Source organism: Manis pentadactyla, chromosome 13, assembly GCF_030020395.1.
Source record: "Manis pentadactyla isolate mManPen7 chromosome 13, mManPen7.hap1, whole genome shotgun sequence".
Taxonomy (NCBI): domain Eukaryota; kingdom Metazoa; phylum Chordata; class Mammalia; order Pholidota; family Manidae; genus Manis; species Manis pentadactyla.
In genome coordinates this window covers 10,825,610-10,849,276 of record NC_080031.1, presented here as the reverse complement: position 1 = coordinate 10,849,276, position 23,667 = coordinate 10,825,610, and positions in this window count along the sequence as shown.

The following is a 23,667-nucleotide window of genomic DNA, read 5'->3' as shown; positions in this document are numbered from 1 at the left end:
CTCTTTATTATTATTATTTTTAATAAAATGCTGAAGTGGTAGGTAGATACAAGATAAAGGTAGAAAACATAGTTTAGTGTTGTAAGAGAGCACATGTAGATGATCAGGTGTGTGCCTGTAGACTATGTGTTAATCCAAGCTAGACAAGGGCAATAAAACATCCAAGTATGCAGAAGATTTCTCTCAGAACGGGGGGGTGAGGTTCTAAGCCTCACCTCTGTTGATCCCCAATTTCTCACCTGATGGCCCCCCTGCGACTGTGCCTGTCTTAGGTTGTTCCTCCCTTGAGGAATCTTACCCGTCTCTGGCTAACCAGTCATCTTCCGGGGCCATACAGGGAAATGTGAAGTTGGTAAGTGAGAGAGAAGCCTTATTGTTTGAAAAAGTTAGCTTTTTACTTCTTTGCATATTTATGCCCTGTGGCTTCTATGCCCAGCATTTGTCTTGAGGTATCTTTACCACTTGGAAGAATTATGATACTCGGTAAATTTGATATGAGGCACGAATTCTATTTAAGGGTTGTAATTAGGAAGGAAGAAGAAAAGCTATAGAAGTAGCAGGCGGAAGAAAACATGGGAAGATTGATTATTTCTTTGATATATCTTCTTGTAGAGTAACTTCAGCATGTATAGGTTTTAAGCTACTACTTAAATTGCACACACACATTAACATAATAGGAGTATAGTTACATAACCAAAGCATATCTGTAATTACCAGCCATCTGCAGTGAAACCAAGAAAACCAGTTAGGCACCTTAGGCATTTGTGAAAACTTATCTATGATATGGTGGATATTGTCCAAATGAACTTGAACAGTCTGAGAGAAATCAGACAAATTAAAACAACCCATTCCTGGGGACTGTTCACATGCCATATGTTCTTTTAACAGTAAATAGTTTGTAGTTGTAAGACTTTGGAGCGCTACAATTTGCACTTCTCCAAATTCTTGGTTGAGTTCCAACAGTATAGATCCAGTCCAATTTTGTTGTTTTACTGTATGCACAGGCCAGCTTAGATATCTCCTTCCTCATTCCCATGGCAAGTCCAGGAACGGGTGGGATGAGTGCATCTACAACTGTAGCAGTGCGTGGATCATTGTTGGGGTTTTTTGATGATCATCTTCTGGCATGAGTCTTCCAGAGGGTGCAGATGTTGGAAGTTCTTTTTCATATCGTATCTTAGTTCATTTTCGGGGTAGCCCAATTAGGCTTTGATCCTCTGTATAAACACAAACAGACCCTTTGCCTACACTTTTATATGCCCTTTATACCCTTGTGTAGAACTCGTTGGAGGTTACCACACAGGAACTGCCCTTTTTTTTTTTTTTTTTTTGCTATCACTAATCTACACTTACATGACGAATATTATGTTTACTAGGCTCTCCCCTATACCAGGTCTCCCCTATAAACCCCTTTACAGTCACTGTCCATCAGCATAGCAAAATGTTGTAGAATCACTACTTGCCTTCTCTGTGTTGTACAGCCCTCCCTTTTCTCCTACCCCCCCATGCATGTTAATCTTAATACCCCCCTACTTCTCCCCCCCTTATCCCTCCCTACCCACCCCTCCTCCCCAGTCCCTTTCCCTTTGGTACCTGTTAGTCCATTCTTGAGTTCTGTGATTCTGCTGCTGTTTTGTTCCTTCAGTTTTTCCTTTGTTCTTATATTCCACAGATAAGTGAAATCATTTGGTATTTCTCTTTCTCCGCTTGGCTTGTTTCACTGAGCATAATACCCTCCAGCTCCATCCATGTTGCTGCAAATGATTGGATTTGCCCTTTTCTTATAGCTGAGTAGTATTCCATTGTGTATATGTACCACATCTTCTTTATCCATTCATCTACTGATGGACATTTAGGTTGCTTCCAATTCTTGGCTATTGTAAATAGTGCTGCAATAAACATAGGGGTGCATCTGTCTTTCTCAAACTTGATTGCTGCGTTCTTAGGGTAAATTCCTAGGAGTGGAATTCCTGGGTCAAATGGTAAGTCTGTTTTGAGCATTTTGATGTACCTCCATACTGCTTTCCACAATGGTTGAACTAACTTACATTCCCACCAGCAGTGTAGGAGGGTTCCCCTTTCTCCACAGCCTCGCCAACATTTGTTGTTGTTTGTCTTTTGGATGGCAGCCATCCTTACTGGTGTGAGGTGATACCTCATTGTAGTTTTAATTTGCATTTCTCTGATAATTAGCGATGTGGAGCATCTTTTCATGTGTCTGTTGGCCATCTGTATTTCTTTTTTGGAGAACTGTCTGTTCAGTTCCTCTGCCCATTTTTTAATTGGGTTATTTGTTTTTTGTTTGTTGAGGCGTGAGAGCTCCTTATATATTCTGGACGTCAAGCCTTTATCGGATGTGTCATTTTCAAATATATTCTCCCATACTGTAGGGATCCTTCTTGTTCTATTGATGGTGTCTTTTGCTGTACAGAAGCTTTTCAGCTTAATATAGTCCCACTTACTCATTTTTGCTGTTGTTTTCCTTGCCTGGGGAGATATGTTCAAGAAGAGGTCACTCACGTTTACGTCTAAGAGGTTTTCGCCTATGTTTTCTTCCAGGAGTTTAATGGTTTCATGGCTTACATTCAGGTCTTTGATCCATTTTGAGTTTACTTTTGTATATGGGGTTAGACAATGGTCCAGTTTCATTCTCCTACATGTAGCTGTCCAGTTTTGCCAGCACCACCTGTTGAAGAGACTGTCATTTCGCCATTGTATGTCCATGGCTCCTTTATCAAATATTAATTGACCATATATGTCTGGGTTAATGTCTGGATTCTCTAGTCTGTTCCATTGGTCTGTGGCTCTGCTCTTGTGCCAGTACCAAATTGTCTTGATTACTATGGCTTTATAGTAGAGCTTGAAGTTGGGGAGTGAGATCCCCCCTACTTTATTCTTCTTTCTCAGGATTGCTTTGGCTATTCGGGGTCTTTGGTGTTTCCATATGAATTTTTGAATTATTTGTTCCAGTTCATTGAAGAATGTTGCTGGTAGTTTCATAGGGATTGCATCAAATCTGTATATTGCTTTGGGCAGGATGGCCATTTTAACGATATTAATTCTTCCTAGCCACGAGCATGGAATGAGTTTCCATCTGTTAGTGTCCCCTTTAATTTCTCTTAAGAGTGACTTGTAGTTTTCAGAGTATAAGTCTTTCACTTCTTTGGTTAGGTTTATTCCTAGGTATTTTATTTTTTTTGATACAATTGTGAATGGAGTTGTTTTCCTGATTTCTCTCTCTGTTGGTTCATTGTTAGTATATAGGAAAGCCACAGATTTCTGTGTGTTGATTTTGTATCCTGCAACTTTGCTGTATTCCGATATCAGTTCTAGTAGTTTTGGGGTGGAGTCTTTAGGGTTTTTTATGTACAGTATCATGTCATCTGCAAATAGTGACAGTTTAACTTCTTCTTTACCAATCTGGATTCCTTGTATTTCTTTATTTTGTCTGATTGCCGTGGCTAGGGCATCCAGTACTATGTTAAATAACAGTGGAGAGAGTGGGCATCCCTGTCTAGTTCCCGATCTCAGAGGAAATGCTTTCAGCTTCTCGCTGTTCAATATAATGTTGGCTGTGGGTTTTTCATAGATGGCCTTTATTATGTTGAGGTACTTGCCCTCTATTCCCATTTTGCTGAGAGTTTTTAACATGAATGGATGTTGAACTTTGTCAAATGCTTTTTCAGCCTCTATGGAGATGATCATGTGGTTTTTGTCTTTCTTTTTGTTGATGTGGTGGATGATGTTGATGGACTTTCGAATGTTGTACCATCCTTGCATCCCTGGAATGAATCCCACTTGGTCATGGTGTATGATCCTTTTGATGTATTTTTGAATTCGGTTTGCTAATATTTTGTTGAGTATTTTTGCATCTACGTTCATCAGGGATATTGGTCTGTAGTTTTCTTTTTTGGTGGTGTCTTTGCCTGGTTTTGGTATTAGGGTGATGTTAGCTTCATAGAATGAGTTTGGGAGTATCTGTTCCTCCTCTATTTTTTGGAAAACTTTAAGGAGAATTGGTATTATGTCTTCCCTGTATGTCTGATAAAATTACGAGGTAAATCCATCTGGCCCGGGGGTTTTGTTCTTTGGTAGTTTTTTGATTACCTCTTCAATTTCGTTGCTGGTAATTGGTCTGTTTAGATTTTCTGTTTCTTCCTGGGTCAATCTTGGAAGGTTATATTTTTCTAGGAAGTTGTCCATTTCTCCTAGGTTTCCCAGCTTGTTAGCATATAGGTTTTCATAGTATTCTCCAATAATTCTTTGCATTTCCGTGGGGTCCGTCGTGATTTTTCCTTTCTCGTTTCTGATACTGTTGATTTGTGTTGACTCTCTTTTCTTCTTAATAAGTCTGGCTAGAGGCTTATCTATTTTGTTTATTTTCTCGAAGAACCAGCTCTTGGTTTCATTGATTTTTGCTATTGTTTTATTCTTCTCAATTTTATTTATTTCTTCTCTGATCTTTATTATGTCCCTCCTTTTGCTGACCTTAGGCCTCATCTGTTCTTCTTTTTCCAATTTCGATAATTGTGACATTAGACCATTCATTTGGGATTGTTCTTCCTTTTTTAAATATGCTTGGATTGCTATATACTTTCCTCTTAAGACTGCTTTTGCTGTGTCCCACAGAAGTTGGGGCTTAGTGTTGTTGTTGTCATTTGTTTCCATATATTGCTGGATCTCCATTTTGATTTGGTCATTGATCCATTGATTATTTAGGAGCGTGTTGTTAAGCCTCCATGTGTTCGTGAGCCTCTTTGCTTTCTTTGTACAGTTTATTTCTAGTTTTATGCCTTTGTGGTCTGAAAAGTTGGTTGGTAGGATTTCAATCTTTTGGAATTTTCTGAGGCTCTTTTTGTGGCCTAGTATGTGGTCTATTCTGGAGAATGTTCCATGTGCACTTGAGAAGAATGTATATCCCGCTGCTTTTGGATGTAGAGTTCTATAGATGTCTATTAGGTCCATCTGCTCTACTGTGTTGTTCAGTGCTTCCGTGTCCTTACTTATTTTCTGCCCAGTGGTTCTATCCTTTGGGGTGAGTGGTGTGTTGAAGTCTCCTAGAATGAATGCATTGCAGTCTATATCCCCCTTTAGTTCTGTTAGTATTTGTTTCACATATGCTGGTGCTCCTGTGTTGGGTGCATATATATTTAGAATGGTTATATCCTCTTGTTGGACTGAGCCCTTTATCATTATGTAGCGTCCTTCTTTATCTCTTGTTACTTTCTTTGTTTTGAAGTCTATTTTGTCTGATATTAGTACTGCAACCCCTGCTTTCTTCTCACTGTTGTTTGCTTGAAATATGTTTTTCCATCCCTTGACTTTTAGTCTGTACATGTCTTTGGGTTTGAGGTGAGTTTCTTGTAAGCAGCATATAGATGGGTCTTGCTTTTTTATCCATTCTGTTACTCTGTGTCTTTTGATTGGTGCATTCAACCCATTAACATTTAGGGTGACTATTGAAAGATATGTACTTATTGCCATTGCAGGCTTTAAATTCGTGGTTACCAAAGGTTCAAGGTTAGCCTCTTTAGTATCTTACTGCCTAACTTAGCTCGCTTATTGAGCTGTTATATCCACTGTCTGGAGATTCTTTTCTTCTCTCCCTTCTTGTTCCTCCTCCTCGATTCTTCATATGTTGGGTGTTTTGTGCTGTGCTCTTTCTAGGAGTGCTCCCATCTAGAGCAGTCCCTGTAAGATGTTCTGTAGAGGTGGTTTGTGGAAAGCAAATTCCCTCAGCTTTTGTTTGTCTGGGAATTGTTTAATCCCACCGTCATATTTGAATGATAGTCGTGCTGGATACAGTATCCTTGGTTCAAGGCCCTTCTGTTTCATTGTATTAAATATATCATGCCATTCTCTTCTGGCCTGTAGGGTTTCTGTTGAGAAATCTGACGTTAGCCTGATGGGTTTCCCTTTATAGGTGACCTTTTTCTCTCTAGCTGCGTTTAACACTCTTTCCTTGTCCTTGATCTTTGCCATTTTAATTATTATGTGTCTTGGTGTTGCCCTTCTTGGATCCTTTCTGTTGGGGGTTCTGTGTATTTCCATGGTCTGTTTGATTACTTCCTCCCCCAGTGTGGGGAAGTTTTCAGCAATTATTTCTTCTAAGATACTTTCCATCTCTTTTCCTCTCTCTTCTTCTTCTGGGACCCCTATAATACGGATATTGCTCCTTTTAGATTGGTCACACAGTTCTCTTAATATTGTTTCATTCCTGGAGATCCTTTTGTCTCTCTCTATGTCAGCTTCCTTGCGTTCCTGTTCTCTGATTTCAATTCCATCAATGGCCTCTTGCATTCTATCCATTCTGCTTATAAACCCTTCCAGAGTTTGTTTCATTTCTGCAATCTCCTTTCTGGCATTTGTGATCTCCTTCCGGACTTCATCCCATTTTTCTTGCGTATTTCTCTGCATCTCTGTCAGCATGTTTATGATTCTTATTTTGAATTCTTTGTCAGGAAGACTCGTTAGGTCTGTCTCCTTCTCTGGTGTTGTCTCTGTGATCTTTGTCTGCCTGTAGCTTTGCCTTTTCATGGTGATAGGAATAGTCTGCAGAACTGGGACGAGTGACGGCTGGAAGGACTTCCTTTCTTGTTGGTTTGTGGCCCTCCTCTCCTGGGAGAACAGCGGCCTCTAGTGGCTTGTGCTGCGCAGCTGCGCGCAGACAGGGTTTCTGCTTCCTGCCCTGCTGCTATGGAGTTAATCTCCGCTGTTGCTGTGGGCGTGGCCTGGCTCGGGCAGCTACTCCAAAATGGTGGAGTCGCGTTGGAGCAGGAGCTGCTGGGAGGCTATTTATCTCCGTAAGGGGCCTCCCTGCTCCCTGCAGCCCAGGGGTTAGGGTGCCCAGAGATCCCGGATTCCCTACCTCTGGATTAAGTGGCCCGCCCTGCCCCTTTAAGACTTCCAAAAAGCACCCGCCAAAACAAAACAACGACCACAAAAAAAAACAAGAAAAAAAATTTTTTTAATTAAAAAAAAAAAAAATTTTTAATTAAAAAAAAAAAGGTTGTCGTTCGTTTTTCTTTATTCTCCGGTGCCAGCCTCAGGCCTCTGCTCACCGGTCTTTCTGCCCTGTTTCCCTAATATTGGGGTCCCTGTCCCTTTAAGACTTCCAAAAAGCGCTCACCAAAACAAAGCAGCAAAAAACCAAAAAAAAAAAAATGGTCGCGCGCTTTTCTTATGTCCTCTGTCGCCCAGCCTCCAGTGCCCGCTCACTGTTCTTGCTGCCCTGTTTTCCTAGTATCGAGCGCCCTGCACTCTGGCCCGGATGGCGGGGGCTGGGTGTTCGGCAGCCCTGGGCTCCGTCTCCCTCCCGCTCTGCCTGCTCTTCTCCCGCCGGGAGCTGGGGGGATGGGCGCTCGGCTCCCGCGGGGCCGGGGCTTGTATCTTACCCCCTTCGCGAGGCGCTGGGTTCTCTCAGGTGTGGATGTGGTCTGGATATTGTCCTGTGTCCTCTGGTCTTTATTCTAGGAAGGGTTGTCTTTGTTATATTTTCATAGATATATGTTGTTTTGGGAGGAGATTTCCGCTGCTCTACTCACGCCGCCATCTTCCGCCCCACTCGCAAAGCTTTTATATCGGGTAAAAGTTATATTCTGGATACTAATCCTTTGTTAATTTTATGCATTTTGAATTGCAAATATCTCCTCTCATTCTGTGCTGTGTTTTTCACTTTGCTTATGGTGCTTTTGATATATGGAAGTTTTAAATTATAATGTGATCATATTCATCAGATGTTTATTTTATGGTTTGTGCTTTTTGTGTTATATTTTAAGAATCCTTTTTCTGTCTTTTCTGTACTCTTTTTGTGAATATATGTGTTATCTCCTTGATGAGTATCTATGCTCCCTTGAGGAAAGGATCATGATTTATATCCTTTCATCCTCTACAACGTTAATTCCAGTGACTCCCCATTGGCAGGTCCAGAAAGACTCCCCTGGTGGACCCTGGCTTGTCGTCTCACTCTGCACACCTCGGTCTAGCTGCTGCCCCTTTTCGTCACAACCTTGTGTCCTTTCCTCTCTTTTACTTTTTCTTCACATTTATATTTCTCCTTGCCATAATTTTATGTAAGACTTACAAGTTTAGAAGAATATCAGTTACATCTGAAGACTATTAAAAAATAAAGGGGATTAATCAGTTTAAATAAGTGGAAAGTAGGTGGACTTCAGCTTTGAGTCAGCAGGTCATTGCTATGATCACTGAAAGAACAGACACGGTGTCTACCTTTCAGCCCTACTTCCTGCTATGTCAGTTTTATTCTAAAGCTTGTTCTCTTTTGCAGCTACATGATATTTGTATGCCTAATACAGGGTTCCTCAACCTTGACACTAGTGACATTTGGGCTGGATAATTTTTTGGTTTTGTTTGCAGGAGCGGTCTTTCCTGAGCATTGTAGGATGTGAAGAAACACCCCTGTTCTACCCATTAGATGCCAATAGCATTCCCTTTCCCCACCCTGAGGTGTGACAACCAAAAATGTCTCCTGGGCAGTGAAATCACCCCTGGCTGAGAGCTTCTATCCTAATGAGATGTGCCGAAATCACATGTCTGGTTCTGTAACAATGAAGCCTTGTTGAGGGATGAAAGGTATTCGTTGGCTGAAGCCAAACTGGACTTACCTGCAGAGCTGGTTCAACTTTGGTCTGTATTAACGAAGTGTAGAAACATAAAGAAAATCTTGGTACTAGTAAAAAGCGGGAACGTGGAAATGAAGCTGGTTAGACAAGAAATGGCCACCCACAGAAAAATGTGGTATGTGGTCCAGAGTAGCAGCTAAGTGACTATTGCAAGTCTTTTCTCATTTTAATATCCAGTAATCAACCAATCCTAAACCCTCACCTTTAGTACTTCCATTCTAAAGAGAAAAAGAGATATTGAGGGGCAGAGAGGGAAGGGGAGAAGTATTCTGGTGTTTCTACTTACAAGGGCACTAATTCCAACATGAGGACCACGTCATCATGACCTCTTCCAGACCCAGTTTTCTCCCAGAGGTCCCATGTCCAAATACCGTCACAATGTAGGTGAGGCTTCAACGTATGAATTTTGGAAGGGAGACCGTTCAGTACTTAGTATTACTACTTGGAATTTTGGTAATTGTAATGCATTTAAAAAGGACATAAAAATGTATATTTTTCTGTTGTTAATTAGCCGCCAATGAGCAGGTATGCCCACTGGTGAATTTTTGTGCAGATAACAGTAGAGGAAGCAAAGACCTTTTAAATGTACAGGAATGTCAAAGATTCTCCACTTCTCCATCATGGACAGGTTCCCTGGGAATGGTTTTTGAGACCAGTGTTTCTCAATGTTTCTGTGAGTTTGAGCAGAGGTTGGGTTTATTGGAGAATGCATTCAGACAAGGCTGTAAAGATGGTATGGAAGCAGGATGAGACAGAGGATGAAATTGAACTGTGATCAAGTCGCAAGAGAGGCTCGGCCAATCCTAGCAGAGAGCTGGGATGGCCCGCAGAGCTGTCTCACTTTGAGGCAAGAGGTCAATCCCTTGTTCCACTGCAGTGACTCAGCATTAGATGCAAGATGCCTCCTGGGAGGGGTGCAACCTAGGGTGAAGCAGCCCCTAATGCTGAAGGTAAGCCTAGAAAGAAATAGCCTTCATTCCTGAGCACGTGGGGTTGGGGTGGGGGCTGGCCTGGAAAGCACAGCACAGCCTTCATTTCGTTACTCAAGCAACTGAAAGCAGGTGACTCTAGGCTCATTATTAGGATGGCACTGCAGTGATGGTTTTCCTACTAATTGCTTCAGTCTCCAGGCAAGCATGTTTCAAGGATTTCAAAAACAAGTTTTTCTGATAGCTTCCAAAATCAGTTTAATGCCCAGTTTATCAAATTGAGCCCTACTTCTTAGTAATGTAATTTCAATAAAGTAAGATGCCTTAGGACTTGGTCAGATGCCTCTGAGACAGGTGTCTTCAGGAAGGCAGACTTTCACACCTTCTCCGTTATATCTGAGCCTGTTGGGATAGTATGTTTATATAACTGCCATGGTGATCTTGGTCTTGGAGTGTTGACCATCGTTTGCCAAGTTGCTCAGTGATGAGTGTAGTAGCTCTTGAGATTTTAGTTATAATAACATCACAACCCAGCAGGCTCTTCGTTTTTGGCTCTACACAATAGAGACTGCTTACTTCCAAGCACATTTCATTCACAAACAGTTTCGCTTTCCAAAATACTGTATTTTGTGTGTTCTGTCTCTGCTGAGAGCCTCACAGGCATAAATAATCATCACTTTCAGTAGCTATAGTTGTACAAAGCACTTCAGATAGGTAATGAGTCGATCAACATCATAAATTGATAGAAAATGGGTCATTACAGATATATGGGAGAGGGAAAACAGGGCTAAAATTGAAGAACCGAAGTCTTAACCTCCTCTTGAAGAATATCCTCAGGGCAAGAGAGCTGCATGTAGGAAATTAGTACCTGGCTCCTGTATTACCTCCCCTCTAGCCCATAAAACAAGAACATGGGAATAATCTCATAGGAGAAAACCCACAGTTTGAGGGAAAATGTGGTACCAGCTGAAATGTTTCCAAATGTTAGAAAATTCAAGGTGTTTTGAGGTATAGAAGAAACTAATTCAATAAGAAGTTGGGGAAGTCACAGTTTAGTGACTTACAACAAGAGTGAATGATGTCATATGTTCAGAGCAGAATGATAACAAGTCAGGTTCTCGGGCTCATCTCTCACTCACTGAGACACTGACTGAGCTCTGTACCACAGTGCAACAGAGAGCAGCTCTCTCCAGATGACGCTGGACTTACATTCATTAAAAGGACTGATGATCTTGACAGAAGACTCTTTTCTGTAGGTAAGAAGGTTTAATGAAAAGTTCATGTTCACAAGTTCTCACCTTATTTTCTCACAGATAAAATTTTTGCATATATTTTAAAATCATTTTAAGTTCTTTCTCTCTCATGATTTTTTCATATCTTCCTAAATTCCAAAGCACCTTCTTTTGGGAGATTTCCCTGTTGACATTGCACAAGTCCAAGGAGCATCATTAACATTGCAATTTATGGGGCAAGGTACTCAGATCTCTACATTCCCATGTTTGTTAACCCTTCATTTGCTGATTTAAGGTTTTCCTTTCATTCTTGATATTTCTCTTGCCTTTGGTTTTGACAAATAATAAACAGTGCAGTGTAGTGAGAAGGCATATGGTGATTAAAGCATTGTGTTGGGTGTTTGTTGGGTGCCTGCCCAGCATCCGCTAACCCTCCCTCCTGACAACATTACTGCATTTCCTACAAGGGACTTCAAATTTCCTGGACTTTCAGCCAGGGTTTTTTGGTGGAACTGGCCCGCTCTACTCCAGGGGTGGGTTCTGATTTTGTTTAGTATAAGCCAATTAGCATGTTCTTTTCCCCTGTCCTCAGTGGTTCACTCAGGGAGGCATGTATAAACCAGTCAAAACTAACCTGATGGAAGAAGGTATTTGTTAGGGCTTCTCATACCTCTGTACAAGCCACTAGAAATTATTCACTCTTTCCTGCTGCATGGGAAAAAGGCACTAGGCAGTGAACAAAATAGCAAATCTCTATCCTTATGGAGCATACATTCTAGTAGGAGGAAGCAGGCAGAAAATAAGATTTATTAGATGGTGTTTGGAACAAAGGAGAAAAATTAAAAAGATGAGGAGAAGGGGTTATTGAGATAACAGGGGGCAAGATCCACACAGAACTGTCTCGACCATTAGGAAGAATTTAGTTTTCATTCTGAGTGAGATGAGGGTTTTAAGCAGAGGAATGATGTGATATGAATTAAAATATGATATTGGCTGCTGTGTTTAAAGGGGAAAATGGTGGATGCAGGGATACTAGACAGTTATGAGGCTTTAGTATATTGAAGTATTAGTTCCAATTCTTTACTCTTCTTAATGGAATTAAGTTGAGAGAGGGGGAAGCATATTTTGAAAGAACATGTGAATGCAGCTTTTGGCACATGGGATTGGCTGGAGTCAAACACAGAAAACTCACAGAGTTTTTAAGAAAAGTCAATTGACAAAAGCACTCCCAACAATGAAAAAAGTCTGAGGATGTGCAAGATCTAAGCAGAGCTTTGGACTCTCACTTCTCTACAGGCAGGAATCAGGCTGAGAACTCACTTATCTACCAAGAAGGACATATTTTCTAATGTCCTTTCCAAGTGACTAGGGGAAGTGATGGAAAAAGAATGATTTCTTGGACTGTAGACCCAGGAGTTACGGAGGCCAGGCTGGAGAGTCATTCTTAGGGAGCAGAAGCAGCGCCTAATCATGGAATCATGTTGTCCCGTTCCCCAAACTGAGGGGCCTGACGACCTTCACTCTGTGGGAGTTTGTAAGTTATGGATCAGAGACTGCTATTTGCTTCCATTACTCCCCTTTCTGAATGACAGTGATTTTTTTTTTGTAGTTATATTTTCTCTGCCCATCATTTGTTGTATGTTAGGTATATGAGAAGATACCTGTTCTTTTGATACATGGTCTCTACAGGAAGAGCCGTATCAGACCTGATGCAGATCCTGGATTTCAAGGATTTGATGGGCTTTTTAGGGGCTTGGAATAGGAGTGGATTATTTTTGCATGCGAAAGTTATAACCAAGAGAGCAGACTGTGGTAGATTGAACTGCTGGTTCTTCACAAGTCTTCCCCACCAAGTCTTACACACACACGTGGCCTCTGCTGTGGTCGCTTTGTAAGCAGGGTGCTTCCTCACCTCTGGAATTCGGGTTTGCTCAGATGATTTCCTTTGGTCAGTGGGATGTCAGTGGAAGTGATATGAGCAAAAGTGTAAAATATTCTTCCATGCTGGCTTTTCCTGCTTGTGCTCCTGTGAGAACCATGAGAAGAGCACCCCTGGGAGGCGTTTTCAGCATGAGCTCTGAATAGGACACACGGAGCAGAGGCGCTACAGTTGACCCCTGGGCTCACTGTCTGAAGCCGACCTTGCCCAGCAGCCCACAGACCTTCAGCTTAGAGCAGACCTGAACTTAATATCAAGCCTGGAGTCCAGCCAACCTCAGCTCAAGTGCTACTGATCCACAGACCCACGAGAAAAAAATAACTTTTAAATTGTTGACTTTAGGATGGGTTGTGCAGCATCAAGGCGGCAATGACTGACCTATACAGAGATAATTGAGATAAGAGAGAGATGATGAGAATGAGGCAGGTGACAGGGGGACGCAGGCAGATAAAGTTCAGGACCCTTGTAAGTTTCAAAAAAAAAACCCCAGGCCAACTCAGCCACTTAGTTAGATAGACCTCAGCTGCTCTGACTGGTTACGCCCGGTGAAAATGAAGCATTGTGCTCTCAGCCAGTGAGTTGTGATGTCATTAGCTCGGTTCTCTATTAGGTCCAGGGGATGGGGTGGGACTTCCTCCTCTCAGGAGGCAATATGAACCCTGGACACCACAGCCTGACAGCATCCTTCCTCGGAGCCCCTGCCGAGTAGCAGGAGCTCTCTTTTCACTCATTAAGAGAGCTTTGCTGGTTGCTCCATACGCTTGTCTGCTGGCTTCCTTCTTCGTCACCTGAGACATGATCCTGGGGAAAAAACACCATTCCAGCCAGTAACAACAATAGAAGTGGTCAGATTCTGGACATATTTTATAGGTAGAGCCCACAGCTTTTGCTGATTGTAAAAGGGGTGTGAAAGAGAGGAATTGAGGATGAATTATAGGTTTTTGCTTGAGCAAATAGAAGAACGGAATGAGAAAAACGGAGTCAATTGAAAATTTGAAGGGTAATATAAAGAGCTGTTATCAGGAGCAATAACATGTTATTGGACATGTTAGGTATGAGTTGCCTATAGCCATCCAAATAAGGATGTTAAGTAGGCAGTTGAATATACAAGTGTGGAGTTGGAGTGGAGAAAGGACCAATGTATGCAGTATACATCTGGGACTAATCAGTATATGGATGACTTTTAAAGCCATGAGATGGGATGAGATCGACAAGTGTGATCACTTGAAAAATGGTCCAAGGATTGAGCCCGGGGCCACTTTAGCACTCAGCGGTCGGGAAGTTGAAGAGTATCAGCAAAAGAGATTGAGAAGGTAGCAGCCAGAGAGAGCAGAGGAAAGCCAGGTGATGGGAAGACAAGGTAAGTGGTAATGAAGTGTTACGCGTATGGGTTGTTATAATATCACACCCAGTCCTCCCTACCTCCGCCCCTTCCTTTTCCTCTTTCACCAGAACTATCATGGCCGCTAAATAGGTGTGTGTGTGCACTGACTACATGGAACACATACTGTTACTTTACATGTATAGCGAATTACTGACAAAAGTTGACTGGTATCTTTTTTTTTTTTTTTTTTTTTAATAACTATTTTTTATTGAAGGGTAGTTGACACACAGTATTGCATTACATGAGTTTCAAGTGTACAACACAGTGGTAGAACATTTATATACATAATTCTAGGTTCCAGCTATCACCCTACCAGGCTGTTACAATATCTTGACTATATTCCTTATGCTATACATTACATCCCGGTTACTAATTTATTTTACCATTGGAAGTCTGTCCTTCTTTTTTTTTTTTTTTTTTTTTTTGTGAGGGCATCTCTCATATTTATTGATCAAATGGTTGTTAACGACAATAAAATTCTGTATAGGGGAGTCAGTGCTCAATGCACAATCATTAATCCACCCCAAGCCTAATTTTTGTCAGTCTCCAATCTTCTGAGGCATAACAAACAAGTTCTTACATGTAGAACAAATTCTTACATAATGAATAAGTTACATAGTGAACAGTACAAGGGCAGTCATCACAGAAACTTTCGGTTTTGCTCATGCATTATGAACTCTAAACAGTCAGTTCAAATATGAATACTCATTTGGTTTTTATACTTGATTTATATGTGGATACCACATTTCTCTCTTTATTATTATTATTTTTAATAAAATGCTGAAGTGGTAGGTAGATACAAGATAAAGGTAGAAAACATAGTTTAGTGTTGTAAGAGAGCACATGTAGATGATCAGGTGTGTGCCTGTAGACTATGTGTTAATCCAAGCTAGACCAGGTCAATAAAACATCCACGTATGCAGAAGATTTCTCTCAGAACGGGGGGGTGAGGTTCTAAGCCTCACCTCTGTTGATCCCCAATTTCTCACCTGATGGCCCCCCTGCGACTGTGCCTGTCTTAGGTTGTTCCTCCCTTGAGGAATCTTACCCGTCTCTGGCTAACCAGTCATCTTCCGGGGACATACAGGGAAATGTGAAGTTGGTAAGTGAGAGAGAAGCCTTATTGTTTGAAAAAGTTAGCTTTTTACTTCTTTGCATATTTATGCCCTGTGGCTTCTATGCCCAGCATTTGTCTTGAGGTATCTTTACCACTTGGAAGAATTATGATACTCGGTAAATTAGATATGAGGCACGAATTCTATTTAAGGGTTGTAATTAGGAAGGAAGAAGAAAAGCTATAGAAGTAGCAGGCAGAAGAAAACATGGGAAGATTGATTATTTCTTTGACATATCTTCTTGTAGAGTAACTTCAGCATGTATAGGTTTTAAGCTACTACTTAAATTGCGCACACACATTAACATAATAGGTGTATAGTTACATAACCAAAGCATACCTGTAATTACCAGCCATCTGCAGTGAAACCAAGAAAACCAGTTAGGCCCCTTAGGCATTTGTGAAAACTTATCTATGATATGGTGGATATTGTCCAACTGAACTTGAACAGTCTGAGAGAAATCAGACAAATTAAAACAACCCATTCCTGGGGACTGTTCACATGCCATATGTTCTTTTAACAGTAAATAGTTTGTAGTTGTAAGACTTTGGAGCGCTACAATTTGCACTTCTCCAAATTCTTGGTTGAGTTCCAACAGTATAGATCCAGTCCAATTTTGTTGTTTTACTGTATGCACAGGCCAGCTTAGATATCTCCTTCCTCATTCCCATGGCAAGTCCAGGAACTGGTGGGATGAGTGCATCTACAGCTGTAGCAGTGCGTGGATCTTTGTTGGGGTTTTTTGATGATCATCTTCTGGCATGAGTCTTCCAGAGAGTGCAGATGATGGAAGTTCTTTTTCATATCGTATCTTAGTTCATTTTCGGGGTAGCCCAATTAGGCTTTGATCCTCTGTATAAACACAAACAGACCCTTTGCCTACACTTTTATATGCCCTTTATACCCTTGTGTAGAACTCGTTGGAGGTTACCACACAGGAACTGCCCTTTTTTTTTTTTTTTTTTTTTTTTTTGCTATCACTAATCTACACTTACATGACGAATATTATGTTTACTAGGCTCTCCCCTATACCAGGTCTCCCCTATAAACCCCTTTACAGTCACTGTCCATCAGCATAGCAAAATGTTGTAGAATCACTACTTGCCTTCTCTGTGTTGTACAGCCCTCCCTTTTCTCCTACCCCCCCATGCATGTTAATCTTAATACCCCCCTACTTCTCCCCCCCTTATCCCTCCCTACCCACCCCTCCTCCCCAGTCCCTTTCCCTTTGGTACCTGTTAGTCCATTCTTGAGTTCTGTGATTCTGCTGCTGTTTTGTTCCTTCAGTTTTTCCTTTGTTCTTATATTCCACAGATAAGTGAAATCATTTGGTATTTCTCTTTCTCCGCTTGGCTTGTTTCACTGAGCATAATACCCTCCAGCTCCATCCATGTTGCTGCAAATGATTGGATTTGCCCTTTTCTTATAGCTGAGTAGTATTCCATTGTGTATATGTACCACATCTTCTTTATCCATTCATCTATTGATGGACATTTAGGTTGCTTCCAATTCTTGGCTATTGTAAATAGTGCTGCAATAAACATAGGGGTGCATCTGTCTTTCTCAAACTTGATTGCTGCGTTCTTAGGGTAAATTCCTAGGAGTGGAATTCCTGGGTCAAATGGTAAGTCTGTTTTGAGCATTTTGATGTACCTCCATACTGCTTTCCACAATGGTTGAACTAACTTACATTCCCACCAGCAGTGTAGGAGGGTTCCCCTTTCTCCACAGCCTCGCCAACATTTGTTGTTGTTTGTCTTTTGGATGGCAGCCATCCTTACTGGTGTGAGGTGATACCTCATTGTAGTTTTAATTTGCATTTCTCTGATAATTAGCGATGTGGAGCATCTTTTCATGTGTCTGTTGGCCATCTGTATTTCTTTTTTGGAGAACTGTCTGTTCAGTTCCTCTGCCCATTTTTTAATTGGGTTATTTGTTTTTTGTTTGTTGAGGCGTGAGAGCTCCTTATATATTCTGGACGTCAAGCCTTTATCGGATGTGTCATTTTCAAATATATTCTCCCATACTGTAGGGATCCTTCTTGTTCTATTGATGGTGTCTTTTGCTGTACAGAAGCTTTTCAGCTTAATATAGTCCCACTTACTCATTTTTGCTGTTGTTTTCCTTGCCCGGGGAGATATGTTCAAGAAGAGGTCGCTCATGTTTATGTCTAAGAGGTTTGTGCCTATGTTTTCTTCCAAGAGTTTAATGGTTTCATGGCTTACATTCAGGTCTTTGATCCATTTTGAGTTTACTTTTGTATATGGGGTTAGACAATGGTCCAGTTTCATTCTCCTACATGTAGCTGTCCAGTTTTGCCAGCACCACCTGTTGAAGAGACTGTCATTTCGCCATTGTATGTCCATGGCTCCTTTATCAAATATTAATTGACCATATATGTCTGGGTTAATGTCTGGATTCTCTAGTCTGTTCCATTGGTCTGTGGCTCTGCTCTTGTGCCAGTACCAAATTGTCTTGATTACTATGGCTTTATAGTAGAGCTTGAAGTTGGGGAGTGAGATCCCCCCTACTTTATTCTTCTTTCTCAGGATTGCTTTGGCTATTCGGGGTCTTTGGTGTTTCCATATGAATTTTTGAATTATTTGTTCCAGTTCATTGAAGAATGTTGCTGGTAGTTTCATAGGGATTGCATCAAATCTGTATATTGCTTTGGGCAGGATGGCCATTTTGACGATATTAATTCTTCCTAGCCACGAGCATGGGATGAGTTTCCATCTGTTAGTGTCCCCTTTAATTTCTCTTAAGAGTGACTTGTAGTTTTCAGAGTATAAGTCTTTCACTTCTTTGGTTAGGTTTATTCCTAGGTATTTTATTTTTTTTGATGCAATTGTGAATGGAGTTGTTTTCCTGATTTCTCTTTCTGTTGGTTCATTGTTAGTATATAGGAAAGCCACAGATTTCTGTGTGTTGATTTTGTATCCTGCAACTTTGCTGTATTCCGATATCAGTTCTAGTAGTTTTGGGGTGGAGTCTTTAGGGTTTTTTATGTACAGTATCATGTCATCTGCAAATAGTGACAGTTTAACTTCTTCTTTACCAATCTGGATTCCTTGTATTTCTTTATTTTGTCTGATTGCCGTGGCTAGGGCATCCAGTACTATGTTAAATAACAGTGGAGAGAGTGGGCATCCCTGTCTAGTTCCCGATCTCAGAGGAAATGCTTTCAGCTTCTCGCTGTTCAATATAATGTTGGCTGTGGGTTTATCATAGATGGCCTTTATTATGTTGAGGTACTTGCCCTCTATTCCCATTTTGCTGAGAGTTTTTAACATGAATGGATGTTGAACTTTGTCAAATGCTTTTTCAGCATCTATGGAGATGATCATGTGGTTTTTGTCTTTCTTTTTGTTGATGTGGTGGATGATGTTGATGGACTTTCGAATGTTGTACCATCCTTGCATCCCTGGAATGAATCCCACTTGGTCATAGTGTATGATCCTTTTGATGTATTTTTGAATTCGGTTTGCTAATATTTTGTTGAGTATTTTTGCATCTACGTTCATCAGGGATATTGGTCTGTAGTTTTCTTTTTTGGTGGGGTCTTTGCCTGGTTTTGGTATTAGGGTGATGTTAGCTTCATAGAATGAGTTTGGGAGTATCCCCTCCTCCTCTATTTTTTGGAAAACTTTAAAGAGAATGGGTATTATGTCTTCCCTGTATGTCTGATAAAATTCCGAGGTAAATCCATCTGGCCCGGGGGTTTTGTTCTTTGGTAGTTTTTTGATTACCTCTTCAATTTCGTTGCTGGTAATTGGTCTGTTTAGATTTTCTGTTTCTTCCTGGGTCAATCTTGGAAGGTTATATTTTTCTAGGAAGTTGTCCATTTCTCCTAGGTTTCCCAGCTTGTTAGCATATAGGTTTTCATAGTATTCTCCAATAATTCTTTGCATTTCCGTGGGGTCCGTCGTGATTTTTCCTTTCTCGTTTCTGATACTGTTGATTTGTTTTGACTCTCTTTTCTTCTTAATAAGTCTGGCTAGAGGCTTATCTATTTTGTTTATTTTCTCGAAGAACCAGCTCTTGGTTTCATTGATTTTTGCTATTGTTTTATTCTTCTCAATTTTATTTATTTCTTCTCTGATCTTTATTATGTCCCTCCTTCTGCTGACCTTAGGCCTCATCTGTTCTTCTTTTTCCAATTTCGATAATTGTGACATTAGACCATTCATTTGGGATTGCTCTTCCTTTTTTAAATATGCTTGGATTGCTATATACTTTCCTCTTATGACTGCTTTTGCTGTGTCCCACAGAAGTTGGGGCTTAGTGTTGTTGTTGTCATTTGTTTCCATATATTGCTGGATCTCCATTTTGATTTGGTCATTGATCCATTGATTATTTAGGAGCGTGTTGTTAAGCCTCCATGTGTTTGTGAACCTCTTTGCTTTCTTTGTACAGTTTATTTCTAGTTTTATGCCTTTGTGGTCTGAAAAGTTGGTTGGTAGGATTTCAATCTTTTGGAATTTTCTGAGGCTCTTTTTGTGGCCTAGTATGTGGTCTATTCTGGAGAATGTTCCATGTGCACTTGAGAAGAATGTATATCCCGCTGCTTTTGGATGTAGAGTTCTATAGATGTCTATTAGGTCCATCTGCTCTACTGTGTTGTTCAGTGCTTCCGTGTCCTTACTTATTTTCTGCCCAGTGGATCTATCCTTTGGGGTGAGTGGTGTGTTGAAGTCTCCTAGAATGAATGCATTGCAGTCTATATCCCCCTTTAGTTCTGTTAGTATTTGTTTCACATATGCTGGTGCTCCTGTGTTGGGTGCATATATATTTAGAATGGTTATATCCTCTTGTTTGACTGAACCCTTTATCATTATGTAGTGTCCTTCTTTATCTCTTGTTACTTTCTTTGTTTTGAAGTCTATTTTGTCTGATATTAGTACTGCAACCCCTGCTTTCTTCTCACTGTTGTTTGCTTGAAATATGTTTTTCCATCCCTTGACTTTTAGTCTGTACATGTCTTTGGGTTTGAGGTGAGTTTCTTGTAAGCAGCATATAGATGGGTCTTGCTTTTTTATCCATTCTGTTACTCTGTGTCTTTTGATTGGTGCATTCAACCCATTAACATTTAGGGTGACTATTGAAAGATATGTACTTATTGCCATTGCAGGCTTTAAATTCGTGGTTACCAAAGGTTCAAGGTTAGCCTCCTTAGTATCTTACTGCCTAACTTAGCTCGCTTATTGAGCTGTTATATACACTATCTGGAGATTCTTTTCTTCTCTCCCTTCTTGTTCCTCCTCCTCGATTCTTCATATGTTGGGTGTTTTGTGCTGTGCTCTTTCTAGGAGTGCTCCCATCTAGAGCAGTCCATGTAGGATGTTCTGTAGAGGTGGTTTGTGGAAAGCAAATTCCCTCAGCTTTTGTTTGTCTGGGAATTGTTTAATCCCACCGTCATATTTGAATGATAGTCGTGCTGGATACAGTATCCTTGGTTCAAGGCCCTTCTGTTTCATTGTATTAAATATATCATGCCATTCTCTTCTGGCCTGTAGGGTTTCTGTTGAGAAATCTGACCTTAGCCTGATGGGTTTCCCTTTATAGGTGACCTTTTTCTCTCTAGCTGCCTTTAACACTCTTTCCTTGTCCTTGATCTTTGCCATTTTAATTATTATGTGTCTTGGTGTTGCCCTTCTTGGATCCTTTCTGTTGGGGGTTCTGTGTATTTCCGTGGTCTGTTTGATTACTTCCTCCCCCAGTGTGGGGAAGTTTTCAGCAATTATTTCTTCTAAGATACTTTCCATCTCTTTTCCTCTCTCTTCTTCTTCTGGGACCCCTATAATACGGATATTGTTCCTTTTGGATTGGTCACACAGTTCTCTTAATATTGTTTCATTCCTGGAGATCCTTTTGTCTCTCTCTATGTCAGCTTCTATGCGTTCCTGTTCTCTGATTTCAAGTCCATCAATGGCCTCTTGCATTCTATCCATTCTGCTTATAAACCCTTCCAGAGTTTGTTTCATTTCTGCGATCTCCTTTCTGGCATCTGTGATCTCTTTCCGGACTTCATCCCATTTTTCTTGCGTATTTCTCTGCATCTCTGTCAGCATGTTTATGATTCTTATTTTGAATTCTTTGTCAGGAAGACTGGTTAGGTCTGTCTCCTTCTCTGGTGTTGTCTCTGTGATCTTTGTCAGCCTGTAGCTTTGCCTTTTCATGGTGATAGGAATAGTCTGCAGAACTGGGACGAGTGACGGCTGGAAGGACTTCCTTTCTTGTTGGTTTGTGGCCCTCCTCTCCTGGGAGAACAGCGGCCTCTAGTGGCTTGTGCTGCGCAGCTGCGCGCAGACAGGGTTTCTGCTTCCTGCCCGGCTGCTATGGAGTTAATCTCCGCTGTTGCTGTGGGCGTGGCCTGGCTCGGGCAGCTACTCCAAAATGGTGGAGTCGCGCTGGAGCAGGAGCTGCTGGGAGGCTATTTATCTCCGTAAGGGGCCTCCCTGCTCCCTGCAGCCCAGGGGTTAGGGTGCCCAGAGATCCCGGATTCCCTACCTCTGGATTAAGTGACCCGCCCTGCCCCTTTAAGACTTCCAAAAAGCACCCGCCAAAACAAAACAACGACCACAAAAAAAAACAAGAAAAAAAATTTTTTTAATTAAAAAAAAATATTTTTTTTAATTAAAAAAAAAAGGTGGTCGTTCGTTTTTCTTTATTCTCTGGTGCCAGCCTCAGGCCTCTGCTCACCGGTCTTTCTGCCCTGTTTCCCTAGTATTGGGGTCCCTGTCCCTTTAAGACTTCCAAAAAGCGCTCGCCAAAACAAAGCAGCAAAAAAGCAAAAAAAAAAAAAAAATGGTCGCGCGCTTTTCTTATGTCCTCTGTCGCCCAGCCTCCAGTGCCTGCTCACTGTTCTTGCTGCCCTGTTTTCCCAGTATCGAGGGCCCTGCGCTCTGGCCCGGATGGCTGGGGCTGGGTGTTCGGCAGCCCTGGGCTCCGTCTCCCTCCCGCTCTGCCTGCTCTTCTCCCGCCGGGAGCTGGGGGGAGGGGCGCTCGGCTCCCGCGGGGCCGGGGCTTGTATCTTACCCCCTTCGCGAGGCGCTGGGTTCTCTCAGGTGTGGATGTGGTCTGGATATTGTCCTGTGTCCTCTGGTCTTTATTCTAGGAAGGGTTGTCTTTGTTATATTTTCATAGATATATGTTGTTTTGGGAGGAGATTTCCGCTGCTCTACTCACGCCGCCATCTTCTGCCCCTCTACCTGACTGGTATCTTTCTACCCCATCCCCTGCTATACAAGGGGGAAAAAATCTCTTTATCTCTTTTCTCTTCTGGTCTTCTCTCCAGGACAAGGAAGCTAAGTCTTTGCATTAATTCAGGGTCCCCCTGATAATCCCTCAAGCAGGATGGCTTGTTCGAGAAGAAAACCAGTTGGAAGCTGGTGCTTTGAATGGAATAGGGGAGTGAGCAGTTGGAATCCCGGGGAAGAGTTGACTTTTTTTTTCTCTGAGTCTGGAAGAGGGGAGTTAAAGATGGGAGGAAAGGGTCCACTGCATAGTAGAGACTTGCGTTTAGCTAGCGTGCAGCTCTCTGGGGGCAGCAAGAGCTCGGAAGGGTGACAGCGCCTGGGGGTGAGTAGAGATTAGAAAATGAATGCTGGAACCTTGAGAGCATTGGCTGAAGTGGAGGATATCATGTGGGTGACTTAGGTTGTAGAGTCTGATAAAGGCTCAGAGACAGGGGAAGGGCAATGGGCATCTGAAATAAAATTGCTTTGCAGAAAGAGAATGTCTGAGCTTAAGGACAAGGATCTAAGTGTTTACAGGAGAGCATTTATGCATAACATATGGCTGGTTTTAGAGGCTTTTCAAGACGGAGCCACCCAGCCATGCTACTGACCTTTCAAGAACAATGGCTGTGTGACTGTGGACTAAGGGAGGTGTAATCCTAGAATGAAAGCTTGGGACACCCACTGTGGTGCAGACAGGAATCTGAACAGGCCAGGACCTCCGTCTACTGGGCTCTGCTACATCATTGTGGTAGAAGGCAACAGCATTAATTAAATGGTAAGACTCCACTTTCTCTCCATTTTGTATTAGGAAGGGGAACTGCATCTTTTGGTTTGAGATACGAACCCTCAAACCAAAGAAACCCTGAGTTTCTTGGATATTCAAGTGTGGGGAGGCCTTAAAAAGGAGAAAAGGAGGGAGTGAACTTTCTAAAATTAAGGCACTGGGGGCTTCAGTGGTTTGCGGAAGAAAATAAAAGACCTAAGGCCTCTGAGTGATACAGGTATTATTTCTACACTAAAGAAACTGGGAAATTTTAGCTCAAGGAAAGAGTATTTATAAATTTAAATATGATGTATTAGTCTTACTCCATGTGGTTTTGGAGAGGAAGACAAAGAAACTGTCAGCTACACGAGTGTAAGAACAGATATTGACTAGTAAACCCTACCACATGTATTGTGCTTAAT